This window comes from Gossypium raimondii, chromosome 10, assembly GCF_025698545.1.
Source record: "Gossypium raimondii isolate GPD5lz chromosome 10, ASM2569854v1, whole genome shotgun sequence".
NCBI classification, from domain to species: domain Eukaryota; kingdom Viridiplantae; phylum Streptophyta; class Magnoliopsida; order Malvales; family Malvaceae; genus Gossypium; species Gossypium raimondii.
In genome coordinates this window covers 51524470-51547952 of record NC_068574.1, presented here as the reverse complement: position 1 = coordinate 51547952, position 23483 = coordinate 51524470, and the positions used below count along the sequence as shown (strand labels likewise).

The following is a 23483-nucleotide window of genomic DNA, read 5'->3' as shown; positions in this document are numbered from 1 at the left end:
AATAATGTTTTTATATATATATATCTCAACAATTTGCAGTTAATAAACGTAAAAATTATATTAAATAAAATTAAGGCATCACGGGGCCTCTTGCAACTTGGCAAATTACCACTAAAAAAGGGATACAACCTGTACAGATACTATTGTTTAGAACTTCTTCAGTAGCTACCTCGATTCTGTTGGACAATCCGGCACCGTTTCTAAGAAAATGAAATTTTTATTAGTGTAGCTACCAAATTTTATAGAAGGTTATGTATTATTGAGTTGGCTACATTGTCATTGACTGACCTCACCTTTAAAGGGATCGAAGATAGAGTGCCATTTTGACAAATAATATATTAGCAACATGATAATATTGAAAATAAAAACAAAGCTACGTGTCACATTTTATATGGTAAAGCATAGCATGAAAAATGATTAATGATTAATGATTAAATATGACTTAGACCTAGCGAGATCAAAAAGATAATTAGCAAATTGAACCCTAGTAACCTAATTATCAACAAAATCAAACAAAGCTGACAAACACGAAAATAAAGGAACTAAAAATCTTCAAATTGAAGTACTTAAGATCCTTTGTTCATAAAAATCTATCACGCCCTCTAATTATCAATAACTCCATCCACTAATATCAAAATAGAAGAGCCGGTAATCCTCACTATCAAACTTTTAAGTTACATTGACATATAAAATCCAAGAAACAACTAAAAATAAAACCGAACTCAAGTGAAAATATTGCATCCACAAGCTTTATTGAAATTGAAGCACTTCACCACTAGAAAATGAAAGTAAATGAATAAACTTAAAAGGTATACTAAGAAACTTACCTCATACATCTACAAGTCAGACATGCCTTCTAGATCCTTAACCACCAGTAAACACAAATCCAATATTTTGATTCGATGTCATGTCGATGGATCATTTTAAAATAGAAAATAAGTAAAGATCTCCAACAAAAGTGTTAAATACTGCCTTGTATCTTCTTCTTTTTTCCCTTTTAACAATTCTGCATCAAATTCATCATGCATCACTTCTGTACATCCATGCTTTGTGTAGACTATACAGCTAAAATAACCACAAAAACATAAGAAGAAAATAATAGAGACTAACCTCAATCGCCAACACTCCAGCTTTTCAATTCCAGTCTCTCCTTGAAGAAAACCCAAACTTTACACTAAAAAATAAAAAAAAATATATTACAAAGATTGACAACTCTTCCGACTTCGCCAATGCTAAACCCTAATCTGGAAACACCTGATACTTCAATGATTCTTTTACTCGTAAGCAGATTGGAGAGGGTAAGATCCGACGAGGTCGCTCTTAACGCCATGGAGACCGAATCATAACGCACTTCGGGCTCCTCAATTTCATGCCGAATGGTCTTTGGTGCCTCCATTTTCCTTTTCTTTTTTCTTTTTGAATATAATCGCTTCTTGTTAAAATTTTCTTTTGGGATTTTTTTTATAATGTCGTAGAGAGGGGGGAGGGAGAGAAAGCAAGACAGACAGCGTGTTTGCAAAGTGAAGAGTTTTAGGGGGAAAATTAGGGGTTTCACGGGGGAAATTTGGGGATAAAATGGTGGGATTTTTTTAAAGTAATATTATTCTTTGCGGCGTTTATTATAAAAACGCCGCTATTGCTTATTTTTGAATAAAACGACGTCGTTTTGCTCTGTTAAAAGTCTCTTATTTTGTCTATTAAAAATTATTAGTTAAGTGATTTTATAAAACATTTATTATTACTTTTTTTTATAAATTAGATTTTTATAAAAAAACCAAGTTATTAAGTTAGAAAACAAATATAGTATATTTTGCTAGATCTAATTAAATTTAAATATAAAATAATTTTATTATTTTTAAACAATGAAATGGGTGATTCGGGTAAAACGAGCTTGAAGTTAAAAAAGTTTTTAAAATATGTATTAATTTGTCTATGTTTAAAATTTTAATAAATGAAAATATATATAATTAATATATATTAAATTAATAATAATACTGAGTGGTCTAAAATAGATTTGAGTTAGCTATATAAAATAAAGACAAAATTTAGGTAAAAATTAAGACTCGTATTTCAAGTTAAGCTAGGCTTGAACAAATATAATGCATGTTAATAGAATACATAGGTCCGACAAAACTATAATTTTCAATTTAAATTGGTTCCCAAGTCTTTAAAATATTCTAATTACATCCTTAAACTAACGAGGTTATATCAATATGGTCCCTCCATTACTAAAATCATTAATTTAATAGTTAAATGAGACGTCAAGCCTTAAGTGGCATTGTTTAAAATGAAAATTTTAAAATATATTGTAAAAACATATTAAAAAAGGCAAATCCTCGGAGCGAATAAGAATGAAAATTAACCTTGTACTTATTAAAACATTGTGAAACTATTTAATGTCAAATTCTTTGAAAATATTTAAAACTCAGTATTATTGTTTTATTATTCCTCAACAAATATAATGCAGCTTTAACGGTTTTAAATACACCAAAAAGATTTTGAAGAACCAAATCTTCACACGATTTTAAAGAACCAAATTACTATTATCTATTTTACAATTAGAAAGCACTAGTTAATCTAAACCCTAAACCATAAACCTAAACCCTAAAACCCTAAACCCTTAACACATAACCTCTAAACCTTAAACCCCAACCTTTAAACCATAAACCATAAAACATAACCCCTAAACCCATAATCCATAAACCTTAAAATAGTAACTCCTAAACTTTAAACTCTAAACCATATACCCTAAACCAAAACCTTAAACTATTGTGATAATTAATTCAATATTTTAAAATTAATACTATCTCTTTTACGATTATATAAGAAATTATTTAATATGTAAATTAAAAAACACTCAGTAATGTACCCAAAAAACTTTAACAAATAGTATTTTAATTTTTCCATTTTTAACAAATATTTTTCTATGTTTTTTATTTCAACTTATTTCTACGTGTCATTATTTTTTTTTGAAGATTTTGAATATTTAATTAAAAATATATTGAATTTTAATTAATATAAATAAATCAATTAAATAATAAATAGACAGATAAAATATTTTTTGCGGCGCTTTTCCAAAAACGCCGCTAAAGACCCAAGCATTAGCGGCGCTTCTTCAAAAGCGCCGCTAAAGACCCAAGCATTAACGACGCTTCTTCAAAACCGCCGCTAAAGACCCGAGCATTAGCGGCGCTTCTTCAAAAACGCCACTAAAGACCCAAGCATTAGCAGCGCTTCTTCAAAAGCGCCGCTAAAGACCCAAGCATTAGCGGCGCTTCTTTAAAAACGCCGCTAAAGTCCCAAAAACTAACAAAAACGACGTCGTTGGGCTTAGGTTTTTGCGGCGCTTTTTGGAAAACGCCGCTAATGCTGATTTTTAGCGGCGTTTTTAGAAAAGCGCCGCGAATACTTGATCTGTAGCGGCGTTTTTCTAGAAGCGCCGCTAAAGATTGATTTTTAGAGGCGTTTTTTATCCAAACGCCGCTAAAAGTCTGTTTTGGTGTAGTGCCTCCTCGTCATCATCCTCTTTCTTGAACTTCTTCTTCAATCTATCAACCTCGTCACCATCTTCAATCAAAATTGGTTCTTGAATTTTAGCAGAACATCATTAAACATCAAAGCTTGAATTTTAGTTTCATGATAATTAAAAATTAAAAGAGTAAAAAGTGAATAAAAATAAAATATAAATATCACAAAACATCCTCATGTTCGATTAAATTGATTTTTCATCACATTCTAGTGCCTTATTAACGTTAACAATGGAACCTAATAAATAATACCAAAAATAATTTTGTTCTCCTAGCTTGTTTTAAATTCCACTTGAAAGTGTTAGAATGTTTATAAAGCTCAATTTACTTTTAATTGGCATATAACTGTAGCACTAGTTAAGTAACAATTAATCTAAAATGATAATCGTAAATTAAATATTAAGATGAAATTAATATATAAAAAATTAGTAATATAATAAAAAATTCAAAAAATTTGCTAGCAAAGATATACTAATTATTGCAATAATATTGTTTACTATATATACAACTAGTATTGTTATTAAATAATTTAAACTTATATGGTCTTCAACCGGCGTTGTTGAATTTAAGTGGGTTGCATAGAATTATAAAACAAGAGAAGCCAATAAATAGCTTATGCAAGGAAAACATAGCAAGTTGCTGGAATAGCTCAGTTGGTTAGAGCGTGTGGCTGTTAACCACAAGGTCGGAGGTTCAAGCCCTCCTTCTAGCGTTTCTCACAATTTTTTTATGGTTTAATTTTGAAACCCAACTCGACCCAATATCAAAACTGACCTAACCCAATACTAAAGGAAAACAAAAAATTAACAATATTTTACATACATGGGAATTTACGAAAATTAACAAATTTATTATTTTTCCAAAATTAGTAACATAATCAATTACCACCCATGCTACTGTGAATCATCTATTCTTATTTTAATATTATATATTTTAAAAAATTACAAATTTATTTTAAAAGTTATTTTTTGATTTAAAAGATAATCTATATTTCTAATTGAGTTATTATTGTCTTGAAAAAAAAAGTTAATCGATCTTCATTTTATCTAAGACCACATTTAGTGGAAAACTTTCAATGTCAATCAACCTTACCCAAACTTGCCTTTGTTCATCAACTTTCCAAAATAAGTGTTGTTCCACAACCCTAAAACTTGAGGGGCATATTAATGATAAAGCTTGACCAAGTCTTCCTTTGTTTGTTTTTATCTCTTTTAAAATGATAAAATGATAAAAATTGAGATTCTTTTAAAAAATTTAGAAAATTATAAAAATAAAAGTAAATAAAAATTTCAAAAATATATAAAGTGAGAGAAAATGAGGAAAATTGTTTCTAAACCTTCCAACTTTTCTCTCTGCATTATTTGTATAGAAATATCCAATACCTATACTTTAAAAAACATGAAAAAGAACATTAAGCAAAATTGTTGGTTCTTTATTTTTATCTCTTCTGTTTCTTAACATGGGTTTTTCCTTAAAAGAAAAGAAAAGAAAAGAAAAGAAAACAAAATATAATTTATTTTTGCAATTAGTGTTTTGAAAAAAAATAAATGAATTGAAAATTTTGTTGTATATTTTGTGTTTTTTCTTAAGAAAAATGGCATTAGAGACCATTTCACAAGCCTCTGTAATATTAGTTTTGAATGTTCTTCATAGGCGTAGAACTTGACTAAAAGATACTACTAATGGGGTTTCAAGAAACATTGAGGAAGCGTATAATGATTTAACCTTCCTTTTTTTTTTTTTTGCTTTGTTTTGTTTTTAGTTTATTGAATGATAACTTTCTTTTTTTTTTATATATACATATTAGTTCTTCAACAACATTTTTTGGTGTCTCTGTTATCCATTGTCAAAACTAGTGGCGGAGTCACGTTGAGGCCCAGGGCGGCCTTGGCCCCCCCAAAGTTTATTTTTTTCCAACTTAGTCCTTTGTAAATTTACACTATGGCCTTCCCAAAAATATAAGTAAACCCCCCAAGGTTTAAGATTTTTGCAATTTTTCCCTTTGTATATATATTATAGCTATTCTAAAAATATAAATAGGCCCCCTCCAATATTTTTATAAGATTAAAAATAATATTAAAAATTTATTCTTGATAAAAACAAAGAGAAAATCTTCTTGAAGAAGCTAAATTACTCATGATGACTTTTGAATGATAGTTTTGTTAAATAATAATAAATTATTTTTATTTAATAGTTTACTTAACATAATAATATTTTATAAGTAATATAATAATATATATAAAAGAAAAGATGAAGAGACTTTTATCATCTTTCTTCTTCATATTGGTGCTTAGCAAGGAAAGAAGAAAAAAAATTTTTATCATTTTCCTCCAAATTTGAAGTATAAGGTATGTTTTTCTTCAAACTTTTCATAGATTTTGAATATTTGGAACTTGTTTTACATATATGTACCAATAGTTTTTGTTTTATCAAGTATATTAAAAGTTACCATTAAAGGATATTGATGGAACTTGGAAGCTTATAAAATTAAGTGAAATGTGTTTATTTTTGGATGGATAATGATTAAACGATAGTTTCTAACTTGTTAGAAGTGTAAAAATAAAACAAAAATAGTTAGATAATGTTATAGTAAATTTCGGCCAAAGTGAAGGGGAGGAAGAAAACCTTGGTCACTTTGTTTAAAATTATGTCAAATGATAGCTTGTGAAGTAGTGAGCATTCCTGTGAAAACGAAATAAAAATTGTTAACCGAGTCAAATGATAGTTATTTCGTCTTAATTGTTAGAATACTGCTTGTATTGAATATATTTTTTATATGTTTAAATCGAGTGTCATGTTGGAATACTTCTTCTTTTCAATCGATTGTTTATATGTTTAAATCAACTGTTACATACCATTTCTAATTTTAGGTTGCCCCCCCCCCCAAGATTAATATCCTGGCTCTACCACTGGTTAAAACCATACATGTAAAATATGTTACAATCACGCTCAAAACCTTGCATATACTTAAGTTTCTCCTTAACCCACTGTAACGGCCCAAAATTTCTAATTTCGTTATTGTGAAAATATGACACAAATTTCTATCAATTTTAGTGGTTATGTGTTTTTGGAGTGTTTGGGAGGTCCCAAGTTCAAGCCTTCACTTGGGAAAATTTTGGTATTTTGAATGAATTAGGTCTTACTCTTGTTTAGTAGGCTTTTATTTGATTGTTGGGGAAATTACATTAGAATGGGCCTGCTGGTCTGGTGATTAAATGGTGTGTTATTATGGTGGAGGTCTTGTGTTCAAATCCTTATGCAGGCAAGGGTATTATTTGTTTTTGCTCAGATTTCGAGATAGAGTTATGTAATAAGGGGATTCTAAGTAGTAGATGTGTAGTGGGAATTAGGAGAGAAGATTAAGGGATTTTGGGGGTTATCGGGATTTTATTTTATTTTATTTCCCATAATTGAATTTTGACTCTCTTTTCTAAACAAAATTCTACCGTCTATTCTTCTCCCTCTCCTCTTGCCTAAATTCTCTGAGTTTTTCCATCTTTCTCTTCTTTTTCTTCTTCTTGATTTTTCCCTAATCTATTTATTTTCCTTCGTTTTCGCTGGCAATTAGTGCTTGCTTAATTTCAGTAAGTGTTTCTCTTCGTTTCTGTAATGAATCTCTTAACGAATGAAGTGGTAATTTTTTTTCTCTGCGATATGGGCATAGGGGGAGGCTCGGACTGGTGAATTTAGTGTTCTCGTCTTAACAATAGTTAAACGGAGGGTTATCATTGGTGGTAAGTTGGATTTCTGTTCGTTCTTGACTGTCAACTCACTTGTAAATCCATTAAATTGATGTTGAGATCTTGATTATAGGCTTTCAACTACTCGGGTACTGTTTTAGCATCAAACAAAACTAGGTGTGTACCTGAAACGCAAAAAAAAAAAGATTCGGCGAAAAGCCGAAATTGCTATCTGTTTGGACAACAGCAGTAGGCTAACTTTGAAAAATCACCATAAATTTTGGAAATCAAATTAGAGGATTAAAAAAATATGAAATTAAAGCTTATTGAGTCTAGTTTCTCATAGAAGAAACAGTGTAAGTAATGGAATTGTAAATCGTGAGGTATAATAAACTTTGTGAGACAAGGTCAGATTGAATTTGGGTTCCCCTGTTCTGAATTTGGAAAATCATCAAAAATTGAAGAAAAATAATTAGGGGTTAAAATTCACATGTTTAAATTATTAATGAGTCTATTTTCAATAGAAAGAAATGGAAACATCATCCAATTTTTTTAATAAGAGATAATTAATTTTTAGCAAAGAAGGGATGAAGCTGTCAGACAGCAGAACAGGGGTGAGTTTGAAGATTTTACTGTACTTATTGGCCAAACCAAAAATTATCAAAATTTTATGGTAGAAAGGTATTTTAGTCTAGGTTCAAAGGCACCAAGCAAATCTTAATTCAGAATTCTGTAGCTCAAGATATAAGTAATTTAGTAACAGTGACTCAAGTAGACAACTTTGAAGGAACATATAAGTAAATAGTGAAAACATATATGAATAATTAACTAGCACGGGTTACATTAAAAATGGATCACGTGGCGAAGGCCAATTTGGGTCGAGTAGGCCACATGGGCGTGTGAGCCCATTTTTCTGAAAAGTTCTGTAAGGTTGCATGGTGTGTAGGGTTGGACGGAGATGGTGTGTAGAGGTTGGTGGGTAGGATTCTAATTTACTGTATCTACATTCTGTATCTGATATGGACAAAGGCCCTAATGTATTTCTGAGACTGTATCTAAATGGGCTAAGGCCCAAACTGATTTTGTGATGGGCACAGGCCCCAGACTGTATCTAACTGAATTCTGTTGATTATCTGTATACATGTTTTCTGTGGGGATTACACACTGATTTTGTGAAAAGTCACCCTTTCTCTGTTTAATCTATACAGGTAATCCTCAGACTTGACGGGTTGGTGCAGCGGAGGACTCGACAATGGCCACATGTAAATTTTAGACTGTTTTTTGTTAATGCCTAGAATTTATTACTTATTTGGGGTTTTTAATGTATCTTCTGGACTATGGACTGGCTGGCATTAAATTTGGGACATTATACTGTTTTTTATGGATTTTTTTTTAAACTTAAACTCCACAAAACATGATTTTTTTCTAAAAACTAAGGTTTTTTGTAAATAGAAACGATTTTCCCTAAATTAATTGGTTACAAAAGCTTCCGCTAAAAGACAAGTTTTAAAGCAAACCAACTAGTTTTTTTCGAATTAAATAAAAGTTAACTTACTGTAATGATTTTTAAACTCGACAATCTTGTCTTCAAATCCCTTTCCATGTGACATCGCCAGATACGGCCATAACGTCTAGGCCGAATTTGCGGTGTTACACCCACTATTGCCATTAATGCTAAACTTTTCACCCGGGTATTGGTAAGTTTTCATTTTGGCCACTTAATTAAACAAAATTACAATTTGATCACTAAACTTTTTAAAATTATTTTTGTTGTCAACTGACTAAAAATAAGTTGAAAACACCCTTAAAACCTTCCCAAAACATCTCATAAATATGCCAACACAAATTAAGGCTCAAAGATACTTGAAAACATTGAAAGTTCATTCTCAACATACTTCAAACATAAAAATTTCTAAATGAACTCTTAAAAAGAATTCTAAGTGACTTTAAAGAACTTGTCCTAAAGTATCTTCAACAATGAATATATGATTATCGAAAATCATTTTACAAACCTCCTATAGTATCCAACCAAACCAAAGAAAATTATCACTTCTGTAACATTCTTCGAGGGTTTCCAATTCATAATGACAATGGTCTTACTAAGGTGAACTCGAATACCCTCAATAGATACAACATGTCCCAAAAATTCTACCTCACGAAATCAGAATTGTAACAACCTATTTTTAGTGGTACCGAAAACGGTAGTTTTGGAACCCTATACTCCGACAACTGAGTTAGTAAATATTATTTATTAATATTTATAAGTTCTTTATAGTGTTATATTGAATTTTGATCTAATGAATTTTATCTATTGGATAGTTAGCAAAAGTACAAGTGATTCGACCCTAAAGTTAGTGGTTTTCAAAAATGAGGTATCAGGACCTCATTTCCCTAAAAAAGAGTCTGTAATATTTTCATTAAATATTTATAAGGTTGTTTTATAGGTGAATTGAGGTTTGGATAGGTAATTTTACCAAATTAGTGACTAATTAAGGCATAATGACTAAATCGTAAAAACTACAAAAATTAACTACTATTGAATTTTATTAACTAATATACTTAATTAGAAATTATTTAAGGCTTTAAGTGACAATTTACCACTTTTTAATATTAGTGGATAGTGGGAACATAGATTTTGACTTTGTTTTGTTAATTATTCAAGCTTTCACCCTTTACATGTAAGTGATTTTGAGGTTGATTTTTCATAATTTTTATGTTTTTGAGATTGTTGTAGCTTAATCTAGTTACCTGGGTATTAAATTGTAAAATTTTAAAGTTTTAAAGTATTTTCATTGATGGTTTTGAGATTTTTAATGTTTAATGGTAGGAGTTGAATCTTAGAAATGTAATAGGACTAAAATGAAAATATTTTGAAATTTACACAAAATTTCTATAATTACTGAATTTAGAGAGTTGTTCAAGGATGAAAATGAAATCAGAATGAATAACATGGCTTAAATATGAAAATTATGATAGTTTCAATTTTAACGACTAAATTGAAAAAATGCAGAATTTTAGGGGTATCTAAATAACGAAATTGAGCTAATATGTAATGCCCTGAATAATTTATTTCTATTTTTTAAAATATTTGACACAACTGTTTATATGTTTCAGTGGTTAAGTGTTCTAGGTGTGTGAGAAAGGTCTTGGGTTCAAGTCCCATGCTTGCAAATTTTGTTATTTTTTATCCAAGCCTTACCCTTGTTGAGCGGGCTTGTATAAAATTGTCTGTTAATCCATATCAAAATGAGTCTACTGGTTTGAGTGGTAAGGGTTTGTTATGTTGGAGGTCTTGTGTTCAAATTCTTGCGCGAGTATGGGTGTAATTTTTGCTCAATTTAATGTCAGTGTTTGACTGGTATTGGGATTCTGAGGAAGTTGAGATTATGTGGTTTGTGGGGAGTTGTGATATGGTGGTTATTGAATTTTTATTTTATTTTGGTTTCAAAATTTGGTTTTCTCTCTCCTCCAGAATTTTTGACGTGATTTTCCTTTATTCTTTTTCTTTTCCCCCAAAACTCTTTTTCTCTGACATTGTTTTTATCTATATTCCACCTTTGATTTTCATTGCCTCCTTTAACTTCTGCTGAAATATGTTGTTCAATCGTTGCTATTGTGAATCTCTGGTTCTTTATTCAGTTGGTAAGTAAAACCTTGCATCCTTTCTCATTGGTTTGGCTTAGCGATGTTAGGTTGTTGTGTTTAATTAGCGGATTCGGTGTTTAGGTGAAGATTGTGAAGTGAATAACTGCACTGCATCGGTTAGTGCGTGTTAGAGGTGTTTTGTCGTCGGTGGTAAGTCATTTTCGTGTTGGTTTTTGTTAACGATTTCATTACTCAACCTTCTAAATTGGTGTTGGGTATTATGTTTCTAGGTTTTTGAAGGCTCGAGATTTTTTGCATTGAAACGGTACCAAGTGTGTACCCCTTACGCTGAAAATCGAGTTTCGACGAAAACTGAAAGTGCAAATTGTCGATACCACAACGAGCGTGTGGTCGCTCGTGTGGTTGGCCGTGTGCGAAGACACGTCCGTGTAGTCGATGAAGGCATGGTCGTAAGCAAGACACGACCGTGTGGTGATGTGGGTGTGGCCGTGTGTGTAATGCCCTAAAATTTTTATTTTTGTTCTTGCGAAAGTGTTCTGGGTGTCTGAGAGGTCCCAAGTTCAAGCCAGGACTTGGGCAAATTTTGGTAATCTTTGGTCAGTAGGCTTTTAAGTAAAAGTTGGCAAATAATTAACAGAATGTGCCTACTGGTATGGTGGATAAGTGGAGTGTTGGTGTAAAGGAGGTCTTGTGTTCAATTCCCTGTGATGGCGTGGAGATAGTATTTTTGCTCCAATTTCGACTAAGAGTTGTATAGGGGGAAAATTCTGAGTAGTTGTGTTTTAGTGGGTTAATAAAGAGTGATTTTAGGAGATAATGGGGAAGAAGTTATCAGAAAAAAATTTGATTATCTTTTTGTTGCAGAAAAAAAGAAGAGTTTCGGTTTTCTCTCCAATTACCCAAACTTTTTTTGACGTTTTCTTCTTCTTTTTTCCCACCTCTGCCGATTCTTTCCCCTAGTTGCTGCCGAAATTTCCATTATTTTCTCCCCTTCCGTTTCTTACTTTATTTTCCAATTGATTTGGTTGTTCATCGTTGGTTGCGTGTGTTCGGTAAGTAATGGTTTTTTCTATTGTTAATTGTTGTTGGTTAATCTCTGAAAGGGGGATTCCTTTTTGGTGTTTAGGAGTTAATCAAGGGGTTGATGGTTTTGAATCGACGCTGTGATTGTGCGAAGTCATGGTAACTCAAGCGAGGTTCTAGAGGCTTAGGAGTGCTTACGCATCAGAAACGATACCAGGTGTGTACCCGAAATGCAGAAAATGGGATTTGGCGAAAAGCCAAAATTACTTGCTGTCGAGAAATAAGAGAAATAAGAGAAAATGATGCGAAAAATTGTAGAGAAAGGAAATAAGGGTGTTATAAACTTGGAAATCAACATTCTGCACTAAAATAGTTTTGGACAACAGTAGTAGTCTAACTTTGAAAAATCTTCAAAAATAGTGGAAATTGAGTTAGAGGTTGAATAAAATACAAAATTAAATTTTACTGAGTCTAGTTCTTCATGGAAGAAATAGTGTAAGTAATGAAATTGTAAGTTATGAGATATAATGAATTTTGTGAGACAATGTCAGAATAGGTTCGAGTTCCCCTATTCTGACTTTGAAAAAATCATCAAAAATTATAAAAAATAATTAGAGGCTTAAATTTATATGTTTAAATCTTTAATGAGTCTATTTTCAAGAGAAACAAACTAAAACATCATCCGAATTCGTACTAAGATATAAATAATTTTAGTAAGGAAAGGTTGAAACTGCAAGTAGCAGAATTGGGATAGATTTGAAGATTTTACTGTACTTATTTGATAAACTATAAAATCTAAAAATTTTATGGTAGAAAGGTATTTGAGTCTAGTTTCGAAAACATCAAGCAGATCTTAATTTGGAATTTTGTAGCTCAAGATAAAAATAATTTAGGAACAATGACTCAAGTAAACAGCATTGAATGAACATATAAGTAAATAGTGAAAACATATATGAATATTTAGCTAGCATGGGTTACATTAAAAATGGATCATACGGCCAAGGCTAATTTCGGTCGAGTGGGTCAGATGGGCACACACGGGCATGTGGGCCCATTTTTATCGGATTCTAAGGTTGCACGAGTCGACCAAGTCGACTGTAAACCTACTGTAAGGTCGGTAAGCGCTACTTAAACCCCTAAATGTGTGAAATTGACTGAATGATATCTGTACTGAGCATGTTAATATTTGAACCAAATATATGTACTGAAATTTCATAATAACATATCATCCATTGTATGTTGCATTGCATTGGGTTGGGGGTTGTTGTTCATAATAACAAACTACTGTTTTGTGTCGCATTCGGTACTACTTGGAGTGTAGGGATAGGTGGGTTGATTATATCCCCACATGGAGTGTAGGGTTGGACGGAGATGGTGTGTAGAGCATGGATGGGTAGGATTTTGCTACTACATAACTGTTACGGCTACTGATACTGTGTTGGGCTAAGGCCCTACTGCATTTTTGACACTGCTCTGAGATGGACTAAGGCCCAAACTGTCACTGATACTGAAAAAGGCTTAGGCCCAAGACTGTTCAACTGTGCACTGTGAATACTAATTGTTTGTTTGTTTCTGCGGAATTACACACTGAGTTTACGTAAACTCACCCTTTTTGTTTAATGTGCACAGGTAATCCCTAGACTTAGACAGATCGGTGCGACGGAGGACTCAGCGGTGACCATAGAAATTTTTGGACTTCATGGTTTTCAATTTGCGTTTTATGATTTAATTATTATTTGGTTGTAATTTAAGGACCCTCTAGGACTTTGGTTTTAAATTTTGAGTTTTTATTTATTTATTTTACTTTATGGATTTATACATGTTGGTCGTAGGAAATTCGGTTTTCAAAAAGTTAAAGTAGTTTCTAGACTCATGATCACTTATACTATTTTATTAAAGCTTCTGCAACGAGGGATGTTTCAAAACAAATTTTTTAAATGAATAAAGACGACTTCCTAAGTTCTAACAAAGGTTTACTAAAGATAACAACATGAAATGTTTTCAATGTAACAACGAGGTTTCAAAAACACTATCGTGTGACATTGCCAGATACGGCCATAACGTCTAGGCTGGGTTTGGGGTGTTACATACTCTTTTAGAACTTAACACTTACCCGAAGATGGAATGACTACTAAGTAAACTAAGAACTTTAGCTTCTAGCTTAATGAGGAAGATATGCCATTAGATTTAAGAAAGAGAAATAGAGTGTAATATCTTGAAGAAAGAAGAACCTTTTTCCAAAACCTTTCTCACACACAGATATAAATATCCTAACCCCACTAAGTGGAACTCAACAAGTGTCACTTAATTCAGAGTTTGTCTTTCCTAATGGCCTACAAATTTTAAGAAAAACATGAATGAAAATCCTGTGTAATTGATATGAGACTAGCCAATCCAATTAGTTCTTAACTAGGTTACATTACAACCCAAATAGCACAGTACTCAGACAAATAGGGCATACAATACGAGTTACACCAATGTATTAAAAACGTATTTCTTTCCAGAGTTTTAACCTTGAAAACCGGATATTCATTTTAGTCGATTTAGGTAATTTTGTAGTTTTGTTTTAGGACTTGGCAGATGTTGACAAGATTATAAAACGAAAAACAAGACAAGTCCAAAACATATTACAAATCCAAAGGATTAAATTGTATTTATTTCAGTGCAAAACAATCCAAGCTCCTGCACGTCGTCTGATCTTAAATCAAATGTTTTCCTAAATAGATAAAGGTAAGACAAGGGTGAGTCACCAAGCACCGCGTAAAACCAAACTCAAAATACAAATAAACAGAGCATAATATATATATATATATCATAGTAAAGCAAGTATTTATTTGATTACAGTTGCATAACCAGTATGAAACAGATCTAGAGTATCACAGAGGTTTCAACAGATGTAATACAACAGAACAAAGTAAAACAGAAACAAAGCAAAATAGAACAGAGCAGAACAATGCAATTCAAACAGAATAGAATCGAAGAGTAGAACATAACAGAAAGGAATGGAACAAAGCAATGCTGAACATAACAGAATAGAATAGAACAGAACGGAGCACGTATGTTTATATAGATGCAGTATTTTTCAAATAGATCAGAATGCAGATTTATCAAAAAAAATCCTACCCAACTCCGCTACACACCAAAATAGAGTTCCCCCAGAACTCGTCCAACCAGATCACACTAACAGATAACTGTGGAAAGTGCCACCAGAACATTTGTAGTTGAAATTGCTTGACCAGATATACGTGGTCAAACCACTATATTACATTCGAACTGCCAGAACAGAATTGTGGATAAACCACCAGATAATGCAGATCATTAAACTGCTAGAACTTCCTTCGTTCACATCAACCCAAACCCCATGCAATGTGTGATAGCATGCATATACAAAATTGGAGTGATGGGCATGTAAGTCATGCTATCATTCAATAACAAAATCAATAGACATGAGGGTTCATGTTTTAGTTAGACTTATCAAACCTCAACAAATCATACCAAATTTGTCATGAAGTCATATGCACAGTTATAAATAAGAAGCAGTAACAGTCAATCTAACATAATTAGATAACGCATATTCTTCACCAACAGAGTAACGAGGAGGCATACTAACAAACTTAACAAAATATAGATCGTACTTGGATAATTCACACACATTAGACAATAGCACATTACGTTTTGACAGATCCTACTCACTTAAGTTCAAATATAGCAGATGTTGACACCATTTTTTGATAAAACGGGGTCGACTTGGATTTTGAAAACCAAAAACGAACTTGGGAGTCGCCACCAATCTTTTTTGATGAGGTGTGGTTGGGTCACCTTGTAAAATGGTTGCTTTAATAAACAATTTGGTTTTGTCAAAACAACGATTTTGGTCCACGAAAATCAGAAAATGGTTTCGGAAGTCGGTTACGTACGAGGAAGGATTAGCACCCTCGTATCGCCCAAAATTAGTACCTAGTTGATTAATTAACGTCTTAATGTCGAAGGTTGAAAGATTTTAAAATACGATCCTTGTATTAAAAAAACTTGGATAAATCAAATTAGTCATTTAAGACCCTCTCATTTTAGAGAGAGAAAATGTCATACCCAATGAGTTAGGGCATGATATTTCACCTCCTCAAAAATTAGCTTGTCTGAAAATTCGTACAATAAAGTTTAAAAGGATATTTAATTGTTTAAGTCAGATGAAAAAAATCGCAGCCCAATACGTTAGGACACAATTTCTCAAAATTCTAAACATTGAATATTGCCTTTATTATTTTTTACAAAAAATCCTCATCTTGAGAAAACGTGTCATATCCAATGCATTAGGACACAATGTATTGAATTCCCGACAATGAGCTTTTTATATATTTTTTTGATTAAAGAGCATTCTCGATTATTAGATTCAACGAAGAAAATTGGAACCCAATACATTAGGGCACAATCCTCTCGAATCTATACACAAAATTTTGCTTATTTGAAAGTCGAAACTTATGCGTCGAGATAAATTAAACTAACTTGAAATAGTAGAAATGAAACATGAAGTTGATATGCGTAACAAAATAAAAATGAATACAGTGATGTAAGCGTAAATAATATGAGTAATAACAACGAAAATAAGTTAAATAAAAGGATAAACCAATAACATACAAAATAACAATGCATATAAGCAAATAAAATTAAAACATTCATTCAAAATAATAATGAAAATATAAATAAAGAAATGAATAAAATTACAAAAGTAATATATATATGTATATATATATGTATAAAAAAATTTGTAAGATAAAAAACATGTAAGTATATATATATTCATGAAATTAAAATGTGTATTGATATATAGATATGTATATAAATTATAGAAATATATATGAAAATATAAGTATGTACATATATAAACCAAAGATATGTATATAGAACAAAAATAGTTTATTATAATTTAAATATACATAAAATAAGATGGTAAAAAATATTATTAATTTTAAAGCATAAAAGTATATAAAAATTTAATGTATTACAAAATAAAATAAAATTATTTAAAATATATAGAAAATATTGAATTAGTATGAAAACATAAACTAATACATTATGAAATTAGATATAATATATGATAAAAAGAATAAAAATAACAGTACATAATAAAATAAAATAATATATATAAAAAAAGGTAAATAGATATATAAACTAATACAGTAATAATACCTATAATAATAATAGTACTAACTTAATTGGTTTAATAATAAAATAAAAATAGAAAATGACTAAAATAAAAAAAGCAACATTTGGGGCAAAATCGAAAACAAATAAAGAAGAAAGGATCAGCTTGAACGCGTGGAAAACGAGGAGGGGGCAAATGGGAAATAATCCCATTCTTGCAAAACGTAGAGTTCTAGTAGGGACTAAATTGAAAACGCAAAAACAATCCGGGGTAAAATTAAAAACAATAAAAATACTTGATTATAAAACCATTAAAAAGCGGAAGGGCTAAAGGTGCAATTAGCCCTTCTGAATAAAAACATGCGGATCTTGACCTGGAACGGGTCGGTTCTCAGGTTGGCCTCAAAACGACGCCGTTTTGGGGCTTCTGAGCACCAGCCAAAACGACGTCGTTTTATCACCCTTATATAAGTTAAAAAATTTCTAAAAAAAATCATTTTCCCCTCTTTTCTCAAAAAAATTTTCTGAAAATGCTCTCAAGCTCTCTTTTTCTTCGGCCAAGGGTTTGGCTGAAATTCGGCCAATCGCCATTGTGTCAGCCATCTGTGCCGGCACCGGCGTCGCCGTATGCGGCGGCCGGAAGGTCGAAAAAACCTCATTTTTCAGGCGCTCCAAAGGAAGGTAAGTTTATCTCTTTTTTTTTAAACTCTTTTTTAATATATATGTGTATAAATAGTTAAAAAAGAAAACTAAAGAAATATATGTATGTATATAAGCAGTTTCGAAAGGAAGGAAAATAAAGAGAGAAAAAAAAGAAAAATAGATCTTATGCCGAAAAGAAGAAATGAATCCTTGAGTCTGTTTTTTTTGCTTTTTTATTTCTTGAAATCGTGAAGAAAAGGGTGAAGAAGTTGTTACAGAGATGATACTCGGCTTTTATAGCCAATTTTACATGTTATTTTAATTTTCTTTTTCTTTTCTCTGTTTGCTACTGTTCTTTGCGTGCTTTTCTTCTTTGCAGGTGATTGATGGCGGCGCCAGGTCTGGAAGCTAGGGTGCGGCAACGGCAGAAGAGCAAAGGTCAGAAGCAGGTGGCGGCCAGGAGCTAGGGTTTCAGCTTTTTTAAAACCCTAGTTTGACTTTGGTTTTTTTTGGGTTTGGATATTAGGCCTCGAGTTTGGGCTACTGTAGTTGGTTTGGGTTTTGGGCGTGTACTGGGTTATTTAGGTATTGTAATTGGGTTTGGGTAAGTTTAGGTTAGGTTTAATTTGGTTTGGGTTTTGGTCCCCGGGCTAAAATTGGGCTTGTACAGCAAACATACGTACAGATCACAAGTTGTTTATCATCAGCTCATCAGATATCAAATTATATAGTCTAATTCAGATCATACAGACCCTACAGTAGGCCTGCGTTCATTTCGAACGACGCTTGTGGCCCGAGGGAAAATTTCAAACATTAGTCCACACGCCCGTGTGGTTTCACACGACCTAGATAGCTGGCCAGTGTGCCCCCACACGATCTAGCAGACGCCCGTGTGCTTGTCCGTGTGTTCCACATGGCCTGACACACACCCGTGTCACCTGTCCATATGGTCCTAATCCACAATCAGAAAGTTACACGGCATGGACACACACCCGTGTCATTGGCTCGTGTGAACCCTGCTTAACACACAATGACACACACCTTGAACACATGCCTGTGTGCCTCCAACCATCATGAACAGTGAGTTACACGGCTTGTCACACGGCTGTATGACATCGACAATCCTATTTTTTGACAACTAAAATTCAAAGAGGAAGGGGTTTTCAATACTCACCTATTACGGATTCGATGCAGAAGCAACAAAGATGAATTCCTTCACATAAAATGAAATTACGACAACAAATCAGACGACTTATTCGAAACAAATCACTACGATTAGCATCCAAAACTGAAGTTATGTCGAAGGAATTTAACACGAAATCTCAAATCGAAAACTAATGCTTTCCCTCGTACGAACTCAACAGTATAAACCTAGAATTGGAAGAACGTTATTCTTGAGATCTACGTCTGACAAGAACTTACACAAAACATAAATCCAATTCGACAAAAAGAATTTAACACAAACCATTGTCAAACTCAAGTAATAAAACTGAATCAGGACCATTTACAATTCGCTTGAAGATTAACTGCACAATGGAACTTGGTGTAACGAATATAGAAAAACTCAACGACAAGATATTGAAGCAAAAGAAAATGAAGTATATTCAGTCTGAACCGAAGCAAAACAAAAAGAAAATTTAAAGGGGAAAGAATTTCCCTCCGAAGATGAAAAGAAAGGAAGTTACTTAACTTATTTTCTTTAAAATCAAAACAAAACAAATTAAATTAAGGAATAGCACAAAATATTTCCCCATTGCTTACATAGAGACTCGAATACAAGACTAGAGGGTATACAAGCTTAACTAGTGAACTGGCAGGCTCATTCTTATCGTTAATTGATCGAATTTAACTTATAAACCAAACGTTCAATGGTAAAGGGTTTAAGCAAAATAACAAAATTTCCAAAAATTAGATTTGAACCCAGTACCTCACACACATACTTAGAACACTTGACCACTTAAACTAGACTAATATACTTGTTAGAAAATTCCAAGATCTAAACTCATAGTCGAGGGATGACCACTCTTGGTTTCAAAATCCAATTTCTTCTAACCCATTTTTTAGCATGTTACAGCCTGTGGAGACTCCTTCGTATGAATGTAGCACCACCCAAGAAGAAATACACATGTATTTAGGAACTCAGGGTATTATCCACCCAAATTTTGCCCACGAATTTAGACGACCACCGAGGTGTCGCTTGAGTGACAATACCCAAGACTTTATTCTTCCCTTAATTTTATTAGAGGTTAGTTTTCATTTTTCCACTACATCCATTCTTTTGTATGGAACTGAATGAGTATGGTATCACACCTAGAAAACTATCAACCTTGTCCTGGTGGACTTTGGTAGCTTACTTCATAGACTATTGTATACACAATGAACCACCATTTCTAGGTGTATTCCAAAAATTTTATCAGCTGAAGATAAAAATACAAGGAACTACTGCTAGGAATGCCCATTTCAGTGTACGCCAAGGTTCCGAACCTATCATTCAAAATAATATTTCAAACTAAATATTAAATTTTAATTTAAAGTAAAACATTAGTTTTAATTTTTGAAATCCACTTAAAAACTAATTTTAATATTTTATATTTAAAATATATATTTAAATTTAGAATAAAATGTAATTTAAAGGTAAAATAAAATTGAATCAAGTACAATCAAACTTCATAATTCATGTTCAAAATTGATTTTATTTAAGTGGGATGAGGTTGTCATAATAATTATTTTAAAATTTTATAGTAATTTCTTTTGTAAGTGAAATAATTATTGAAATTAAATCATTTAATTTTATTATAAAAAAACAATATATTGTAAATCAAAGATAAATAAAAAATAATTAAAATTAAATTATATGTAACCAAACCGAAATTCAACTTCCTAAAAAAATTAAAATGAAATCTAATAAACATATTTAAATGTTCTCAATCTTGATCTTATTCTTCAATCTATCCTCCTCGTCATCATCCTCTTTCTTGATCGTCTTCTTCAATCTATCATCCTCGTCGTCATCTTCGATCAAAGTTGGTTCTTGAATTTTAGCACAACGTCATTAAACATGAAAGCTTGAATTTTAGTTCCATGATATTTAAAAATTAAACTAGTTAAAAGTGAATAAAAATAAAATATCAATATCACAAAACAGCCTCATGTTCGATTAAATTGATTTTTCATCACATTCTAGTGTCTTATTAACGTTAACAAGGGAACCTAATAAATAATAACAAAAATTATTTGTTTTCCTAGCTTGTTTTAAATTCCACTTGAAAGTGTTATAATGTTTATAAAGCTCAATTTACTTTTAATTGGCATATAACTGTAGCACTAGTTAAGTGACAATTAATCTAAAATGATAATTGTAAATTAAATATTAAGATGAAATTAATATATAAAAAATAATTTAGTAATATAATAAAAAAATTCAAAAAATTTGCTAGCAAAGATATACTAATTATTGCAATAATATTGTCTACTATATATACAACTAGTATTGTTATCAAATAATTTAAACTTATATGGTCATTAACCGGCGTTGTTGAATTAAAGTGGGTTGCATAGAATTATAAAACCAGAAAAGCCAATAAATACATTACGCATGAAAAACAATGCAAGTTGCTGGAATAGCTCAGTTGGTTAGAGCGTGTGGCTGTTAACCACAAGGTCGGAGGTTCAAGCCCTCCTTCTAGCGTTTCTCAGAAATTTTTATGGTTTAATTTGAAAACATTAACAATATTTTACCAATAAAATAATAAATACATAGGAATTTACAAAAATTAACAAATTTATTATTTTTCCAAAATTAGTAACATACCACCCATGCTACTGTGAACCATCTGTTCTTATTTTAATATTATATATTTTAAAAATTACAAATTTATTTTAAAAATTATTTTTGATTTAAAAGATAATCTATATTTCTCCTTTGCCGTCAAATTTTCTCACTTTGAAGTTATATATATATTTGTAATTGAGTTGTTGCCATGAAAAAAAATGCTAACGACACTCGATTATGAGTAAATTTTCGTTTTGATCACTTAATTAAAAAATTACAATTTAATCACTAAACTTTTCAAAATTAATTTTATTGTCACCGACTATTAATTGACACTTTTTAATTGATATAGTAACAATTTTAGTTTGCACTTTGAATTTTATATTATTACCCTTTAAAATATATAACCATATTCAATCTTAACTATTTTATAAATAAATGCATTTCATTATCACACTTTTTGACTCGATGATTTAACTTTTTTTCTTTATTTTGTTTTTAATTTGTTATTAAATTTACCCTGCAAAAATTCACAAATTCCTACACTCAATTAATTCAACTTACTTAAATATTTTTAAAGAAAATTCGACTAGATTAAAAATTATTCGAAATCTTCATTACATTCCTAGTTGTGGGTTGTTGGTACATTTAGAAGACCAGAAATGAGGTGATTTAAACCCCAAATGTGCATAGTGTTGCTTAGTTAGGAAAACTTAACACTCGACTATATGAGTGGCTGGAATAGACCAAAAGGTAAGTTAAAGTTTTATTACTGAATCAATAGGCTTATTTTTGTTAAAACTTGCGTAAGAATTAAATTTAAGTTAGATATCCAAAGACAAGAATTGAATCAAAAATTAACAAAATTTCAAGGAAATGATTCAAAACTAAAACCTCTCACACACTACCCACAACACTTAACCACTAAACTAGAACAAATTACTTGACAAAAATTAACAAATCAGGAACTCAAATTTTCGGGATGTTACACCAGATCTTTTAGCCTTATTAAATCCTCATATCTACAATTATTTTGTATAACAAGTGCATGAGAAAAATCATCAAATTTTGAAGGAAAATATGCATAAAAATTAAATATTTTTTTTATCTCAAGTATAGTATTATAATCAAATACATCACTATTTATAACAAGAAATATATAAGCAACACTAATTTAAACATAGTCAATGAATATGCAATTAGAGTTCGTATTCCTTTTCTTAAGATCAAAAGACATAATCTTTAGACACCCCACATTTTCATACATTTTAAGTTAGAAAAATAATCTTTAAAACATAGTGTGTTTTATCATTATCATATAAGGAATCTAACACGCACAAATAATATGCAAATAATTTTAGTATATTTGAATGTATTTTAATACCTTAATTTTATTTCAATTACACGGCAACATATACTCACAAATCTCATTATTAACATGTCAAATGAGATCATGATATAAACAATCGTGCAAGAATATATACTAGGCATTATCATTAATAATTTCTAAAATCAAACAATAAATAATATATAATTACAAAAGTCTTTTCTCACAAAAATATATTTTTAGTCATCCTGATCTTGTCACAATCGAAGGAAACTTTTACTTCAACTTTTTCTAATAATCCAGTGAAAACCAAATTGGTTTGAAGATTAGGAATATGAAGCACCTCACTTAGGCTAAGGTACTTTACTTACCACTAATGTGTCAAGTGGCATTACTGTCTATCCCTTACTCTCTCACATTAGTCAAAATATTAATTTGAGAAATAGCCACACAATTATATAATTTGCTTCGACCAAATTGACATTAGGCTTAACAAGATTATCATTCCTCCATTATTGATTTCTGCATAGAGTTATATAATGGTCCAGTTTGTCACCTCAATTGGATACTACAATAGTGAGCATAATTGAATAATAAACATCAGGTAATTTCCCACGAAAGAGAGGTGTTGTACATAACACTCTTAAGTACCAAGTTTTCCTAGCCAAAACTATTCCTTGATATGCACTTTCACACTATCACACATATTTCTAGTAACCAACTATGGATTTACCACATAAAATAATTTCCTTTTTTCTTCTTTT

General features: G+C 31.2%; 2 non-coding genes across 2 annotated transcripts; both read left to right on the top strand.

The window, feature by feature from the left end:
• Positions 1–4165: 4165 nt before the first annotated feature.
• Positions 4166–4239, top strand: TRNAN-GUU (transfer RNA asparagine (anticodon GUU)). The gene has a single exon. It is a non-coding gene; the product is annotated as a tRNA-Asn (tRNA).
• A 16995-nt stretch (positions 4240–21234) lies between these two features.
• TRNAN-GUU (transfer RNA asparagine (anticodon GUU)) lies at positions 21235–21308 on the top strand. The gene has a single exon. It is a non-coding gene; the product is annotated as a tRNA-Asn (tRNA).
• The last annotated feature ends 2175 nt before the right edge of the window (positions 21309–23483 follow it).